This window comes from Convolutriloba macropyga, chromosome 8 (assembly GCF_964194025.1).
Source record: "Convolutriloba macropyga chromosome 8, txConMacr16.3, whole genome shotgun sequence".
NCBI classification, from domain to species: Eukaryota; Metazoa; Xenacoelomorpha; order Acoela; family Convolutidae; genus Convolutriloba; species Convolutriloba macropyga.
This window is the reverse complement of record NC_134475.1, coordinates 46,340,622-46,357,450: the sequence shown is the minus strand read 5'-3', so window position 1 is coordinate 46,357,450 and position 16,829 is coordinate 46,340,622. Positions and strand designations below refer to the sequence as shown.

Genomic DNA, 16,829 nt, shown 5'->3' with positions numbered 1-16,829 from the left:
TCAATCGACCAAAGTGAAATTTTTTTCGCATCTTTGTCTATCTTTTCAAAATTTTTGAGTAGTTTGTCACCAGCTAAGTTCAACAAAAGATTTTTTTAAACTTGAATTTTACTTCCTTTGTTACCTTTTTATTCAGTACTTGCAATTTTTTTTTGAAATTGGTGACCGGGTTCATACTAAAACCTTTATTACTTTTATTTTGTCCTGCACTGTTTTGCGCAATCAATGGGGGAATTTATTTAATCACATTTTGACATGTACTTTTCTATGTAATTAAATTTTTGTCGTAGCTTTTCGATTTGCTCATGCAGTTGTTCTGGTAATGTTATGCTAGTGTGCTGGAGTTTTATTTTATTGGATTGGTTCCATCAAGCTGGGTAGCAAGCTTTCCGGTCAGTCTGGTGTTGAGAAAATGATATTTTTACATTTTGTTAATTACGTTGCTTATTTATCGTCAGGTTACACCTTGTGTCATTTGAGATTAATGGGTTGATATAGCTTTTACAGATATAGGCACTGCATGCCTTTTTTTCAAAACTTATATGAACATTGTGTCTCTTGTTAAAAAAACTTATGTTTTTGTTTTTATTTCGTGCTAAATTTTATAAGTGCCTCGAAGAGTAAAGTTTTGTATTTGAGAAAGACATTTATTCTAAGTGTTAAAATAGTTGAAGGTTGTCATCAACTGGAGAGTTGTGCATTTTACGAGAAGGTCATTCTGGCATAAAATTGAAAAATGCTGTGAAATTTTCTAGCCCGTTTATAGTAAGCTTCTCATTATGCTGGGCCTTTACTGTTTGTTTAATCGTCTTTATTGCAGGTTAGTTTGTTCTTAGTTATCATTTTGTGTCCATAGGACAAAAAATATAATTTGTCAATTTATGTGAAGCTGCCTTCAAATTTGGAGATAAAATGTTGATGCTGAAACTTGAATATTGGAAACCAGTGGAATTGCAAAAAAGGTAATAACTTTACTCTTCTGTCGCCCTTGTCATTTCTATTTACAAAAGATACAACAATCATAGGCAGAGCAATCGGATGTTAAAAGGCAATAGTGACTATTCAATCCGTTCTTGTTGCAGCGGGAGAACTATATTCAAATCGCATCTGTAGATATCCATCGATATTTAAGTGTTTGCATTTTCAAATTTTGAAAAATTGTTTGACATATGACATATTGGAACATTATGCGTAAACGCCCATTACTGATCCGCTTCTTTATTATATATAGCAAATGGAAAGGCTGTCAGGCTAGATTGCTGCACCAAAAGTTTTACAAAATGTTTTAATTGTTCCTTATTTCGAAAAAAAGATATTGGATATTATTTGCAATTGACGCCTTTGTGATTACAACTGATTGAGATTTACAGGTCTGTAGAATTTGTTCAGCTTCCTAGTTGTTTTAAAAAGAAGATAGGCATTAAAGATAGTTAAAGTTATTTGGAGTTGAGATAAAGAAATTGTCATTTATTTGTTTGTCATTTTGTGATAGAATTCATTGCACGGGGTGGTTCCAGACGTAATTCAAATATTGTTAAAGCTGAAATTCACGTGGTTTGAACCTGTGGAGTTTTAATTTTGGTTGTGACCTGGTTTTGGTCTGAACTTCGATATAATTTTATTAGAGCCGTTTAAAGGCTTTAGCCCAAGTCGAATTGCGATCTACTTCTGTAGACAAAAAACAACAAAGTTATGCATGGTCGCATTCATGATATTTTTCAAATGAATACCTGATGCTTGAGGTTATATCAAAAGTCGCTGTCTCAAGTACATCGTCTAGGCTATTAATCAAAAATTTTCTGTCTCATCGCGAGCCGCAAGTAAAAATACAAAACTTTTTATCGGATCCATTTGAACTCACAAGAGGAGTTCCTCCAGGAACGGTCCTTGGTCAACTGCTGTTCAATTTAAACATAAATGACATACATAAATACCTTGACATTGAAACAGAACTTATTCAAAATGCAGATGACACAATCGTTCTCACATCTTATACCTCAATCGAGGATGGCAAAAAAATTTTAGAAAGAGAAACATAAAAATTATTTACTTTTTTCCAATCAAATGATTTAAGTCTCAATCCTCTAAAACAGAATTCATAGTCTTTAGCAAAACAAAACGAACTACCAGTACACATCTGGTTGTTGACACCGTAGTCATTGAAGAATAACAGGCAATCAAAAACTTAGGCGTCCACATTGATAGATTATTAACTTTCCAAGAAGAAACAAAACACCTACTAAAAAATGGCTGCCGGTATTGAGACTATTTATACAATAAGGAGAAACATTCCTGATAATATGAAAAACTCATTCTCAATGCATTAGTTTTGAGTCAAATTCATTATTCAGCAACTCTCATTCAGTCTATCAACCAAAATGTTATTCTAACACTTGATAGACAACTAAATTGGGCAGTTAAAGCTAGCTTCTTTGGAAAAAAGTTCGATTCATCTAGAGATCTGAAATTAAAACATAGTTTTACCTATGCTTTTTTTGAAATTAAAGCGAATAAATTACTTCTGGATGATTTAAACCAACCAATTGCCTGCCTTTGATAAAAGCAGGGGCCGTGAACTTAAAACCTGGAAAATCAACGAAATGAAAGATTTGGACTCGAGTTCTGGGGCTATAAATTCAAAAGCTCTATACTGGAAAATTCATTCGTTAGAAAGCTTTACAGCACTGGAATTCTTTACCTTGCCACTTAAGAAAAAACGAAAATAAAAAAGTTCAAACAATCTTTAATCCCTTTTTTGAGGAATTTGAAAGAGACCCTTGCACGCAGTCGTCAAATTGTTTATCTTGGAAACATGTAAGGTTTAAAAACTAACTTTTCTTGGGTTTCAATATAAATAAAATTTCTTCAGTAATGGCATTGCTATTATTATAAATACTTTTGCACTGCCATTTTGTTTTGCGCAATCTTCTCATTTGTTTTTGCACAGCAATAATGGATTGAATTCAGTGTTAAAAAATGTATGAAGAAGTTACTCTTTTTTCGAAGTTTGTTAGTTAATTTCTGCTCTGTATCTCTTAAGTAGTTTTTTATCCCTATATTTGGCACTCGCCCGGCAGATCCGGAATCTTACTCGTCTTAGCAGTGTAATTAATAGGTTAGCATTTCATTGAAAACCAGATTTTGACTAATTTCGCAAGCTATTTGATAAAGCACACATTATATTTGGGTGTCCTGCTTTTTCACCCCTATTTGTTTGACCCCTTCGTGAGACTTCATATGAAACCATAACAGCTAAACATAGGATTGAAAAGAGGGCTCGTGTGAGACTATGAGCATATTAAAATGTTCCAACGTGCGTCTCCAGTTTGTCAAGAAGTTTCCTTTTTTCTGAGAGGTAAGCCTTTTTGACTATCAATTTTTCAAATTAAAGCAGTTTTTGGAGCATACTTGATTAGTACTTTCTTTAATGTAAAAATTGAAACAAGGAGGCTCGGTAACTTGCATTTTCACAGAATGTTCTGACCCCGCTCAACCAAATTTTTGACTTAATTCTCTACCACATGAGGAAGAGATGGAAAGCTTTCAAAAATTCATATTGTTCAAAAATGATTGGATTATCCATTTGAAAACTCACTTTCAAATAAAGACACCGAACAAATTAAATAATGCCTCATTAGAGGGCCGTTGATATCTGCCATCAATGAGAATAACAAACAAGGTAAACAACAAGCATGATTTTCGACCAAAACTCAATATCTATTTTTTCAAAAATTAAGAAGTCAAAATAGCATCAGATAAAACTAAGCAAAGCAACTTGCATTTCAAAAGAAATGCTAAGGGATCTGTCTTTATTGAGAATATTTATCAAGCTTAAAAATTACGTAAAGTTAAAAAATACGTTTTTACTTTTTGAAAACATTTAATTCATGAAAACCATTAGCTATCATTTGAAATCATTAAATATCTTCATTTATGCCTCATCAGGAAGCCTTCGAGACCTGCCTTTATCCATAATGTCATACGACAACAAAAAGAACATTAGCAGGCAAGAATCAAAAAGTCAATTAGATTTTGCGAAAAAAAGGTGTCGAAGCCGTTAAAATCATAATCTATTCACTAAAAACATTAGATAGAATTAGTGCCGTCTTCTTTAAACGTTGTTGATGTGATATGTAGATTTTAATTAATGTGTCACTAATGTGATAATAATTTAATAAGATAAAAAGTGGCAAAGCTCAAAAACTTTTTACTTTTGAAAAAGTGATAACAATTATTTTTCAACGAAAATATACTAATTAAATTATCTGGTAAGTGCTTAGGTCGCCAACTGGACATGTCATTAGAAAGACTAATTCAAAAAACTGCAAATTAACAAAGAATACTGGCAGAACTACTAACAATTTTGCGCAAACTTTGTTGATACCAAAAATACCGGAAACATTTCGCTGAAATTATAACGATTTTTTGTTGGCTTTCATTTGCGCGTGAAGTTGATCTAATAATAATTGAGCTTTGATTTGAATCATTCTGTTTTAATTACCATATAACAAAAAGACAAAAAGAATCTTAGAAAACGTTAGCGCCCCCATTACATTTCGAAAATTTCTACGATTAGATCAAAACTAGTCTGCCTATTGTTGCTCGTCTAAAGCATATAATCGTTCCAAATATTAGCCAAATAGCTAATTTGACACTCAGACAAATGTACCAGCAGTACATGATTTTTGGGAATATATGTAGTTATATTAGCGAAAAACCATAAGGTATCAACTCAAAGCATTAGATAGTCTCGCCAATAGCTCCATAGATAGCTAATCAGACCTTTGATTAATTTGGTTCAGTAATAAGACTACAAAAGGAACAACAAATTTTCGCAAAACTCGAGAATTCCTTAAAAATTTACGGAAATACTTTTTGGAGTCTTTTAGACCATGAGCTTTACTCAAAAAACAATTTATTCGGGGGACTTCTTTTGAACACAATTGGGTTTTCTCTACAATAGCCTCTTCATGAAAACAGTCATGTCTGCATTTGGGATAAAAAATTTCCAAACATTGAAAAAGGACAGTCAAATTACTGTCCAAAGTTTGAATTTTTTCAAAAATCATTGGTGCGACCGAAACTGGCCTTGCTATTGCTGTGCGGCTGTTACAAAAACCTAATTGTTCCAAAAACATTTACTTTATAGGCATTTTTGCTAAAAAAAAATCCTGTCATTCGTAAATGAAGGATTCATTTTTGGTAAATGTCCATTTAAATTAGCGAACAGCCGCAAAATTGCTAGTTCCTGAACACTTTCGTGGGAATCGGGTGAAAAAACAGCTCCCGTGTGAGTAAACAAGCATTGTGTCAGCATGTTATATGTCTGCATTACCGGGACAAGGTGGGCTTTAGAAGCATATATTGTACATTTGTCTGAAATAAGACAGTTTTTCCTAAAAAGGCGGTAGAAAACCATTCAACTTTTTCCTTAGACGTAAAAGTAACTAGGCCATAGTCAACAATTTTATCATATATTTGACAAAATTGATCAAAATTCCAGCAAAAGTTGCAAAAAGCTAAACAAAATGGAAGTGAGGCTAACGTTCACAAATCGAAACTTCCATAACTCCTCAGATAAAACAATTGTCAAAAATTTATATTTTAAATTGGTGTTCTACGCTTGACAAGCTTTCTAATGATACCACTCACAACTATTTTAGGATGAATATATCGATTGGCCTAAATTGACTCAGCAAAATGGACCAGTTGACAATATAATTCCTTCCCCCGCTAAGGCCCTGTCGGAAGAAGACAATATGACCCTCATTTGGATGATTTTAAGGCATCAAACCAGATACATTGGCGAATTAATTGCAACCTAAAGTAGCTCCTCAGAAAGTTGAAATTCAACAAGACAGAAATTTTTCAAATATTTTCATATTATTTTAAAAGTTCACCGAATATTAAGAAATCGTCAAAAATTGAATTTTTGATTGTCGAAAAATATAATTTTTTATTAAGAAGCATGCTTAAAGTTATTATGCATTCAGTTTTCCTATATTCGGACAATTTCTGATTTCAAACATTGTAATTAACAAATCAACGAAAATTTATGAAATTGAAGCTTTGTACATTTTTCGTACTGAAATAATGAAGTTTTTGATCTTTAATTTCCTCAGGCGTGCGGATTCAATAAATTGTGAGTTAAGTGGAGAGAGTACGTTTTAAAGTCGACCAAGCGTACGTTGCGAAGGCGATTGCCCGTTGGCAAAGATAACCATCGTTTTTTCCTCAAATGACGTTTTCTCTTCTCGTTTCCTCGTTTTTTCTATTATTGTTACAAATTTGCCAGATGCTATCAATTGACTGATCATAGTCGTATAGACCCAAAATTGATTGAAGGACTTGATTCTGGCCAGTATTTTGCAGCAATTTCGAATAAAATTCTACCTATAAATTTTCAACTGTTTTATCTGAAGCGAAAACATATATTTTTAATGTCTCTTAGGGAACCAATTCAGTTTTAGGTCACATTAACACAAAACATGCTGGAAGGTCATAATGAGGTAGGGTGACATTGTAAAGCTTAAGGTTGCTAATTTAATTTCTTTTTTAAAAATTAAAGCTGAAATAAACATGGTCTTAGCGTCTTTTTGCATTTTCAGTAAAATTGTATGTCAACCGGAGGCAAAGGGAGAGATTAGATTCTATAGTCAACTGAAGCACCAGGGACAATGAACAGATCATATGAATGAAAAAATGAAACTTCTTCTTGAGCACGTTTTTTCTCTCAATTATCCCTTATTTAGACCCCTGACCTTTTCAAATGAAATGTGGTAGGTGATTTTAGGCTCAGCGTAGGTGCCCACAGAATTTTTTAAAATTTCCATGTGAATTGTACTTTTGATCTTTCTGTTTCTTAACTAAAAAGTTGCTAATAATGTACCATAGCTTTGCCGTTGAATCAAAACATAAAGGGGTCCAAAATTTGCACCTAAAATAACTGGTTCAAGAGGCCAGAAAACGACCAAAGAGCTGCATGAAATTGACCCAGTCTTTCGGCACGCTTTCTCGCTATTGAAATCAGGGAAACTAATTATATGGCAATCTTAATAAAATTTTAAAATTTCATTAAGAAACAGTTTTTTAATTTCATTAAGATTTTAAAGTAGAAGGAAGTTTTTTTCTCTTTTAAAGTTTTATTGTCCAATTAAGTTTTTGATTCCCATCTGCTATGATTTTTGGTATCGTTTTAATTGAAAAGTTTTTTCGACTACAAAGTAAAACCCTGAACTGGGTACTGAAAAGAAAAGAAAGCTGGCGAAAATTAAAGATTTATTTGTCTCTCGAGTACTTAATATTTATAATGAAATTTTTTCCTTTTTTCTTTTCAGATTCAAATGTATGATCGAGTAAAAGTTTATTTAAATAATTTAATGACAATTTTCTTGCAACAATTTTAATATTTTCCCCATTTTCCTCGAATTTTTTTCCTTTTTGAAACTTCATTAAAACTAAGCTTGCTAAACAAAAATGAATGAATGAATGAACCGGATGAAAATGAATTTAACCTTATATTAATTGCTCTCGAACGAACTTTGGAGCAATTAGTGTAATTGTGTGTCTTTTTATGCAAAATTTTTTTGAGACCTTTTTTGCGCTTTTCTAGAACATCCCTTGACTTCTTGAGTGACTTTTTCACGTTCGACTTCTTCATTTTGAAGTGATCTTTGTTGCTCTCTTTCTGAAATAAAGTTTCTTGCTAATATAAAACCGATTGTGAGCGAAACGAAGAAACCACACTGTGGCTTAGTTGTTAAGATGTTGGACTGGTATCCTAGTGGTTCATGGAAATAACCCCTGTGGGGTTGGCGTTTCTTTTGTCCCCATAAAGCATTTCAAAGCTGCACTCCCTCTAAATTAAATTGCCCCGCCTGCCGTTCGAGAGCAATTCATTGGACGTTAGTCGGTTTATGTGTTATAGTTGCACTCTGTTTATTATGAGCTCAATTCAAAATGTACTTTTTTTCCAACTCTATCGTTTCGAATTGAGGAATTAAAAAAGCTGAAAATAAAATTTTTGACTTGACTCTCACGCATTGACTTGACCATAACGACAACGTTAGAATTGAGGAAAATCAAACCCGAACGTGAATTGTTTCCCAGCGGCCATGTATAAATCAGGAAAAATAAAAAAGAGTAAACACGCAAGCGGTAAGTGGTGGTAGTTGTTGTTGTTGTTGTAAAAGTAACAAGTTATCGTCATTCTTTGTGTAGTTGCGCTAACTGAATTACGTTTAACACCCCACTTTTCATTTCACTACTAATTCACATTTTTCAACAGCCTCCTTTCCACTTATTTCTATAATGCTCAAGTTACCGCAAGGGCCGCGTAGATTTTCCTCTTTCAGCATTGCTACGGAATACGGTTTTTTAAAACTGTATTCGAATTTTTTACTCAGAGTTTAGCCATTTTGAGCTTTGAACTTTGCAGATTGTTTTGCGTGTTGATGACTTGCCATTTCTAGTGAAATTATCTCCACTGATATTTTCATGCAGGGCGGAATACATAGCCCAGTAAAAAGAGCTGATTGTGGAAAATTACAGGTATGTTCGATATTCGTTACGGTTGTTTTTAGATCGTTGAATTACAAAGCAGAGCGGCTTTGTTGTTTTTGAGAGATCTTTTTGAGTGTTGTCAATGAAATGGGCGCCCTTTGCTAACAAATTAATAAAATTGGTGCCCTTCGGCCGTTCTGTGTTCCTCTTTCTTTCAATCCATACCAACATCAAATCACATGCTTTTTGTCATTAGAGCGGTGGTGCGCCGAGCGATTAAAAGAAATAAAAAGCCTAATTGAAAATAGTGTATCAGAAATCAAACAAATGCAGTGTAAATGCAATATTCACCGCCTCTTTTTAGAAGGTTATTCACTGATGTCGGGGCATCAGTGAATAGTCCCCCCTCACCCTACAAGACTGGGTTTTTTTATACTTTGTGGTCATTTACCATCCTTAATTTAGGCGGCTAGAATGGGGGTTTGTGACATAGCGGTTTGTGATTTCAGCAAAATTTATTAATCTGGATGCTTTAGAAGAAATATTGACCTACGTTGCAATAATTAATGAAAGTGAAATTAATCAAAACTGAGCAAATGTAAGAGGGCGCTTTTTGTCTACTGTCAATTATTTTTACCACCCAGATTTAGAGTTGAGAAAGCTCAAACCATGGTAGCTATTGATATATTGGCATAGTTCTATTGCTACTTACTTAAATATAAATATATGTGCGGCTTAGCCTTTGAAGCTTGTGGTGACGTGCAATCTCGTTGTCGTACTTAAACATTTTTGCTTGAAGCAAACTTACTGGACAAATTGGTTGAATTGTAATTCGTTAAACAATATGAACGCGCGTTTCTATGAAGTTGGCAAACCCTCCCATTCAAAATAGCAGCAAAAACGAATTTTTTGTTCAGTTCCCCATCCAAGTTAAATTGCTTAGGAAAGGGCAAACTTTTTAAATTGCTCTCAAACGGAGTTTTTAGCATAATTATTGTGTCCTATTGGTCTTTTTATGCAATTTTGTGTCTTGATGGTTCTTTCATCTGGCCGATTTTTTCGTCATCAGAAACGCTCTTCTGGAGCCTTGCAGGCATTTAGTGTACGACCCACCGATACCGACATAAGCGGAAGTGGGAAAATAAGTAGCAAGAAAAAGGCCTGACCGTCGCTTAGACGGTTCTGCTGTTCCTTGACCGGTCATGGAATACAATTGCACCTCCTAGACTTCATAATCGTCATTACGAAGTTTAGGAGGTGCAATAGTCTTATGTTTTGCCTTTCAAACAACCCCAGAACCAAATCTCCCACTGTTTTAATTGCTAATTTAAAATTAATATCTTCAATGAAAATTTGCTCATCAAAAAGTAAGGCATAAAATAAACGCAAAAATTTTAAATTTTTGCGCTAGAAAATCAACTAAAATTAACTATTATCAATTTAATCTGAGGTAATTGATATATCAATTGCTCAGACCCTCAAACATTGCGTGGCCAATTTCCGAAAAGCCAAATCTCTTGCAACAAAACCATTTTGACCATGGTTAGCCCGAAACTTCTTTAACAGTGCTATGGGAAATTTCAAAGCCAATAATTGTCATCTTAATCCACAATTAGTATCGAGAGGGTTATTTCTGAAATTATTCACCAATTAGGCGTTCTTTCATTTCGGTAATTAGATGCTGTATCTGTCGGAAAGTGGTAATTTTCAGCAAATTTGAACTAAATTAGCATAGCTTCACTCGTTTCCACGCAGGCTTTCAACTCTAATCTTAAAACATAGGTCATGACCAAAAATCCTGACCAAATCGAGTATGTGTACTAGATTTTTCGGACATTGGCCACGTAATGAACATTTTTGCCAGCCAGACTTTTAAGGCAGCCAATTTTGGCTGATTGATATTGTTTGGTGAGAGGTACAGAAAAGTTTTTATTGGAAAGTTTTAAAATGGGAGTGGTTCTTGATTGAGGAGGCCTTTCTAATCATTAGTTTTTAAATTGTTTTTTTAAATAAATAACGTTAGGAGTTCGCTTTGTTTAACAAAATATACGATTGATAAACATGAGATATGCAATAGACACCTAGTAAGATTAATATTATGAAATTTCTGATATCAAATTAGATTTAGCAGCTGCTGAGCGGTAGGATAAAACAGTAACTAAGGCTGAGCAAACGAAATTGCAATAAATCTACATTTCCGAACATTTTCATCTCAATATTTAGCCAACTAGACTGAAATTTGCCAATGAAAAGCGTCTAACGTTGCGGATGATTTAAATTTTGAAAGAAAGCATCTCATCAAACGCCATGAAAAAGTTTGAAACGTTTTTAGTTTTATTCCTATTTTTCAACAGTCAACATTGCATACAATTGCTGTAATACAACAGTGTGTAGTTTTTTTTAAAAAAATAAAATTACTTTTTCTGCTTTTCGCCAAGAACTTTTAGTTACTGTTTATAATTCACATTATCTTAATTCAAGATAAAATGTGAAAAACTTTGTTCGATGTTTTTTTTTCATTTTCTGTGCTCATTAAAACCAAATATATAAATCAGTTTTTTACTGCATATGTTAAGATTCGAAAGGACATTTTGTTGGACTTTTGGCGTTTGAATTATTATGTACAAACGCGCACTGCTGAGCCTCCTTCTTAGTTACTACATTTAATTCTTGGCAGTTTATAAAGATATTTTGAATTTTCAAATATCTTTTTGTTCGTATGAAACCTGAGTCTGCTTATCATTCATTTCAATTTCATTAATTCCATTTAGCGAGTTCTTCGGGATCGTTTCCGTTTGTGTCCCCAGTAAGATAGGCACCCCCAGTTACAGAGCTTGTGCCATTAAATAATAAATCATTATGTAGAAGTGTTGCATATGCGTCTGGGGGTTGGAAATAATATGCACCCACTAAGCGGGAGGGGGCACAAACGGAAAAGGTCCGTTTTGAGGGTCTCCTTTTTTACAATTCTGGTCGGCGAGCTGGGACTTCATAGTTCAGAATTTTGGGCGTCTAAACGTAAGCGACTGAGCAGTTTTTTAAACTCCGTTTAAACAATTTAGAGACAAATCCTTATTTTGTAAGTTTTGCAAGATGATGCTTGTAATTTAAATAATTCTTGATTTACTTGCAGCCATCATGACCTATTCACCTCAAAAAATCTTTCTTGATTTAATTTAGTTAGCTTTTTGCCCATTTTAAACAGCAGTGATCCCCAAAGTTATTTAACTAAAGCTCTAAGTCTTTTTTAGCATCCAGTGGTCTTTAAATTGATGCCTTAAAGTCAATGCAAGCCCATCGAGCTAGTCATTAATAATATTGTGTTTTAATCAACAAATCATAGCGATTCAGGACTTTTTGGAAATTTTAAAGTATTAGATAGAACTTCGTATCCTTTCGAACGAAACTGTAATACTTCTCCGCGTGCGTAAACAGTCTGTTGTGATAATAAAGCAATTATGCGTTAAATTTCTCCACATGCTTTTTATTATAGTGCATAATATGACCAACTCCTCTGTTGGTTGTATATTTATTTGAGAGAATTGTTTTAAAGTGGTCTGAGAATGTCGTACTTGTATCCCACTCATTTAGCCACTCTTAATGGAATATTTTGTTCTATACTGCACTGGGAGAAAACGTTTTTTTTTCTGATTGTGAACTCCTCTGAACTAAAAAAAATAACTGTTTCTTTTCTGAGATTTTGCTCTTGGCTTTTAGGTTTTCACTACAAAAACTTGCGAACTAAAAGAAAAATCAGAATAAAGTTTGACGCCTTGGTTTGTCTTCTATAAATTAAATGTTAGAAGTTAAAGTTGGCGTTTAGGAAAGCTGTGTAATCAGCTCCCTATAACTAGTGCTTCCGTTAAAATTACGGAATGTCTTGAAGAAATTCTTTATAAAATAAATCGAATTGTTAACTAAAGGAATTCATACGAAAATGTAGGCAATGTTCAAAATTGTGTGATCACGTCTTTAGTAATAATAGTTTTTAAAGATACCTGGAATTTAGTTCAACATTTAGTTCAACCTCATTCTCATGAAAGGTCAACTCTTAAAAAAATTGGTTTGGAGCCAAAGTTATCTAGCATCGCATTCAGTAATGCCAAGTGGGAGAGTTTGGTATCATTCATCATCTGAATGCATATTGAGTTCGTGAAATTTTTGCGGTTGGTTTTTCTGCTATTTACATTCCATTTACTTTTGTTTTGATCATTATCAGCATTTCAAATTTCCCGCAGGTGCAAACTGAATTTTATTTTGCCTTTCATCAGCTCACTTTGTGTGTATTTACCAAAATTATTGCAATATTTGGGCTCAAAATGGGCCAAATACATTGTGTGTATAATATCAGCATACCATCATTCTTATACGTCATCAAATAACACTATATCCGTTGCCACTTGCTTTCAAATTCAACCTGAAACAAAAATGTGTTCTCTACTTTTCCTACTTCTAATACCAATACTATTCTGCCCTTACCACTGCTATTGCAACTAGCATCCTTGCATCCATTCATTCATGCCCTCTCACTCATATTTGCACTTTATTTTCCTCCCTTCTGTTTCGCTAACACATCTGAGCTTATCGCGGGTCTCTATGAATTAAAATGATTAGTTTGCACCTTTTCATGCCAATTTTGTTGTGCGTTGGGTACTGACTTGTCACAAGGGAGTGCTGATAAGGAAATTTGTTTCCAATTTTATCGACATTTTCTCCATTTGTGTAATAAACTTACCCCACCGTTGTATTTTACCCTTCTGTACTCTTTACCCTACTCACATCAGCCCCGCTTCTTTCTTCCCAACTGGCGAGGGAATTGAGGTTAGAAAGTTATGGGTAATTTAGTAATTTGGGTCATTTGGTCTTTCAAGTCCTCATCAATTAAACGAGTCGGGCTTGACCGTATTTGTTTGTTTTCTGATCCGGTATTTGTTGCCCATTTGTGTTAAGAGTTTTAGCGTTATTTTTGAAAAAGTGCTTTTACTTATACTACACTGGGATAAATATAGAATTTGTTAATTAAATCAGTGGATGTTCTTTTTGAGAGTAAATTGCAGAAGCATTCTTCTTGTATGTGTAATGATTATCAGCGAATCCAATTGACAACATACTAAGGTAAGGCAGTCACTCAAATTGTGTTGCTTTTTGCATTCTAATGGTCAGTGCATACCGAAAGTCATTAATTACAAGTTTGGATTGATTTATGTCATGAATAATGCGTCGGTGAATGCTTTGAAAATATAACCTCTATTGAGTGAACGAACCTCTAATGATTAATGGAGAGTGTAGTATTTATTTGCAATGTTCAGTAGGTCTAAGCTTATACTTCCAATTTCCGTAAATTAACCATGTTGGAGATTATCATTTTTGAGGGGGAAGTAGTGAGGGGTGCGGGTTTATAATGGAAAAGACCCAATTTTATGTCAACTTCGATGAAGTAGCATTAACTGATATTAAAAACCGAACTATAAAAGTGTAGCGATTTTTTTCATAGTTAAAGCGTGCGTTCTTCATTAAATGTAATTTCCACACTCAATTCTGTTTTTGAGGAATCGAGGATATCCATCAAGTTTTACTGCTGCATGAAAACTTGTTTTTGATGATATCAACAGGTCTTGCAGAAAAAAAATTTCCGCCGTTTTTTGACGAAATTTCGAATTTCGTGAGTTTTAGAGATAATTTTACGTAACGTCTCAATTCAACCAATGCACAATAAATTTAGCATAGTAGCAGCATACATATCTAGAAAATGAAATTAGTTTTTGCTCTATTGTACTGCGTTATTCCAAAGAATATAACACTTGCTCAATCCAAAAGCGTAACGTGTTGTTCCAACCTTATTGCAAATGGGGGGGTATATACGCGGCTGACATTTTTCTTCAGTCAAATTTTCACTTTTTGTCTGTATCGTAGAGAAAAAAACGTCTTTTTTGGTCGTTAGCGGTTGATTTTGATTTCTATACAAACTTTATTTTTGTTGCAGGTTGGAAAAGGGGTTGTTGGTTAAAAATTGAAAGGAAAACGAGAAAAGGAAAAGTTTCAGGGGTCGGGGTTAAGGAGGCTATTAAAGACATTAAATTATATGAATATAATTGCTAGAGAAATTGTCATGAAACTATACACTGATACAATAATGATATATGATAACAAGGAGGATCAGTAATGTGCGTACGCACATAAGGTTCCTACCCCGCTTATCCACATTCCTGACTTAATTGGCTATCAAATGATGAAGAGATAAAAACTTTCAAAAACATAAATATCGTTCCATAAACAACCAATGGAATACAATAAAGCCACCCTAAAGGGCCGATGACCGTTGTTGATAATAGGACTACTAAAAAAGACAATAGTAAATATCAAATAACAAATATTATTTACGACCAAAACTCGATGTCTATAATAAGTAAAATCATAACAAAATCATCAAACTCGCATCAGATAAAACCTTAACGAAACAATTTATCCTATACTCCTTTAGAAAAGATGTGCAAATAGTTAACGGGTCGACAGAAAAGAGCAACAGGTCCGAAGTTCAAAAATACGTTTCTATTTTTGAAAACAATTCGTTTCACAGTTATTAATTTCATTAGATATCAACTGAGATCCCTAAAATATTCATTTATATCTCCAAAGGAAGCAATTGAGAGTTGTCATAATTCAATGTGCAATTGCGCAAAATTTCAAAGTCTATGGGACCTACTATTATTATAAAATAAAAAGAAAACAAATGCTATAAAATGTACAAAAAAAATCTCGAATATTTTATAAAATCTCGTGGTAACAGTAGTAATAATGCCTGGAAACAAATGTTTGAAGCTAAAACCGTTATGGAGGATAAATTATAGTTCACTGGAAACGGGTTGGGGCCTTTGTTTACAGAGACTGAGCTACTAATCGAACGAAAAACTATTTAAAAAATAAAGCTCACAAACTCAGATGTGTTTTTGAAAACAAATATTTTTAAAAGTTATAGCAGACATCACATTTCAACAAACAGCGATAGATTAAGTTGGAAAACCTCAGGAAGCCAATTGGGCCTGTTAATAATGAGACTAAGTCGCGACCCCACAAAAAAAACAACAAATATATAAAGAAGCCAAAACTCCAAACAATTTTACGAGATCACACTGGTTAAGGCACTATAATTATAAGACGTTACCTGCAAAAACTGTATATCTTCACTTTCTCCTAATTTTAACATCAAAGCGTCTTCCGTATAAAAGGACTACGTAGACATAACAAAAAGAAACCCAAAAATCGAGCAGTTTAGAAATCTCGAAAAAAAATTAAATTTAGTGGTCGAAGCAATCAGTCACAATGTTTATCCTAACGCAAACAAAAATTTTGAATGAACAAAAGTAATTGAGACTTTTTATTAGTGAGATTGAGTTACGTGGTTACGAAAATGAAGGCAAAAATGATACAGTTGAAAAAAAAATTTAAATTAAATTTTAATGTCATCAAAACAAACAGCTATAAACTGAACTCTTTACCTAGGTTGAGTTATACGTCTTGGGGAAGCAATTGAGACCTACCGTTATCAGGTCTGTGGCGTACAACAACAAAGAGAAAGACAAACATAGGCGGAAAAAAATCCATAAAATTTTGCGAGATAACTGTGTCTTAACCCAAAAAGCATAATCTATATAACAAAAACAATTAACATCTCCAGATACGCCTTTTTCCTACGCTGTGCATTTTCCCTACTATGCTTTCCTTCAGTTGGATTTGTCAATTTTGTGATAATTTGACAAGGAAACAATTGAACTCATAAAATATGCAATTATGATCAAAAATAAGAAAATAGAAAACGCGTGGTATCAGAACAAAGAGACCATTAGTTGTGCATAAAACCGTTACGAACATTAATTTATAACTCACGGGAATTTGGTTTCTGCATGTTTTTACTGAGAATGAGCATTAAGTTGAGAAATGAGATGAAATAGTGGTAAAGATCAAAAATTAACCGATATTTTCTTAAAACAAGTATATTCAAAGTCATAGCAGACATTAGATAACAACTGAAAAAATTGTGTAGGTTCATTTATACCTCCTAAACAGTAATTGGATCCTTCACTGGGGACAATAAGTCATTGGGCAACAAAAAGGATAACAAATTCAAGCAAAATTCAATAAGCACATGAAAAAATTTTTGTACGAAAACAATCGGTCAGAGCCATAAAAATCATGAGCTTAACTCTGAAACCGTAAGATAATCTCGGTAGGCATCTTTTTTGTAAATAGTATCTGACATTAATTGAGCCTTGATTTGAAATTCTTGTAAGTAGAAAATAGTTTACATAAAAAACATTAACATAACGGAA

General features: G+C 33.5%; 1 protein-coding gene across 6 annotated transcripts in view; it reads left to right on the top strand.

The window, feature by feature from the left end:
* LOC142344759 (uncharacterized) overlaps positions 1-16,829 on the top strand; it is a 94,923-nt gene that overhangs the window by 26,409 nt on the left and 51,685 nt on the right. The window contains exons 1-2 of one of the 6 annotated variants that reach the window (XM_075396661.1): positions 7,934-8,550; positions 12,652-13,323. The exons of 2 other annotated variants lie outside the window; for them this stretch is intronic. The gene's annotated coding sequence lies outside the window, so the exon portion shown is untranslated. 3 more of the 6 variants (XM_075396666.1, XM_075396662.1, XM_075396668.1) reach the window with 3 other exon arrangements.